Source organism: Mus pahari, chromosome 8, assembly GCF_900095145.1.
Source record: "Mus pahari chromosome 8, PAHARI_EIJ_v1.1, whole genome shotgun sequence".
Taxonomy (NCBI): Eukaryota; Metazoa; Chordata; class Mammalia; order Rodentia; family Muridae; genus Mus; species Mus pahari.
This window is the reverse complement of record NC_034597.1, coordinates 108495554-108496799: the sequence shown is the minus strand read 5'-3', so window position 1 is coordinate 108496799 and position 1246 is coordinate 108495554. Positions and strand designations below refer to the sequence as shown.

Genomic DNA, 1246 nt, shown 5'->3' with positions numbered 1-1246 from the left:
AAAAAAAAAAGACAAAAAAATTCTCACTTGTGATAGCTGTGCGTGTAAGTATTCCCACCCCCACACAACTGATGAAAAGACCAAGACCTTGCTTTTGGGTAATAGTTTCCTCCAAGATTGAAACATTCTATCCTGCAGGAAAGCTCTTTATGAAGGAAGGTAAACAAGTCTACTCCAGAAAGACCCTGAAACTGACGAGATTCACTAGGTCTCTCCCTGCCAGAGTAAGCCATAAAAGCTGAGAGTCCTTCTTAGACAGAGTTAAGCTGTGAAGACTCTCAGACAAGACACACTGCAAAGAAGACTAAGACAAGACCAGCTGCCTGGGAGAAGCAGAAACCAGTCAAACTGCCTAGAAGAGGTTTAGGCCAACTTAGGCACCTGGAAAGGACTCCCTCCAACCAGTTGAGCTGCCTGCAGGCTGTGCAGTAAGCTGTATGGTGTGCTCCAGGTTCCCAGCTTTGTGAGCTGTCACCTGTGCTGGGGTGGGCTTTGGTGATGTAGCTGTCTTTGAGTGACTTATACTTGTCCATCTTCCTGTAAGTAACCCCAATAAAACTCATGGTTCACCAAGTTGGACTTGGGTGTTTTTTGTACCTTGGTCTGCCATGGCTCCGTATCTGAGGTGAATAGATAACTGTATTGCATCTCTCCAGGAAATCTTTTGTCACATAACTCCTGACATCTTGAAAAATGGAAGCCAGGCATGGTGGCGCACACCTTTAATCCCAGCACTTGGGAGGCAGAGGCAGGTGGATTTCTGAGTTTGAGGCCAGCCTGGTCTACAGAGTGAGTTCCAGGACAACCAGAGCAATACAGAGATACCCTATCTTGAAAAAAAAAAAGAAAGAAAAAAGAAAAATGGAACAAAGTTGTAAGACTTCAACTACCAGATTTTCAAACTGGCTGTAAGTTCTGTCTTTCCAGAAGACAGATACACAGAACAGAGGGCAAGGTGCAAAAGTGATGCCTTTATATTTATGTTCAGTGGTTCAATTATGAAAGTTCCAGAGCTTTCAGTGGGAGAAAAAAACAACAGCCTTTTTAACAAATGGTATTGGGATATCCAGTATGAGCAACAACTAAAATAAATAGCTTCCACCAATACCTTTCCCTGAAATTCATTCAAAGTAGATCAAGAAACTAAATGTAAATTGCATAACTATATTTTAATTTAAAAATAAAATTAAACAAATAAATAATAATTATATAAAGTTTTGAACTGGGTGTAGTAGTGCATACCTCT

General features: G+C 41.1%; 1 long non-coding RNA gene across 1 annotated transcript in view; it reads left to right on the top strand.

The window, feature by feature from the left end:
- Positions 1 to 571, top strand: part of LOC110325193 — a 5183-nt gene extending 4612 nt beyond the window's left edge. The window contains exon 4 of the long non-coding RNA XR_002380726.1: positions 209 to 571. This is a non-coding gene — a long non-coding RNA (uncharacterized LOC110325193). The remainder of the gene's footprint in view (positions 1 to 208) is intronic.
- The last annotated feature ends 675 nt before the right edge of the window (positions 572 to 1246 follow it).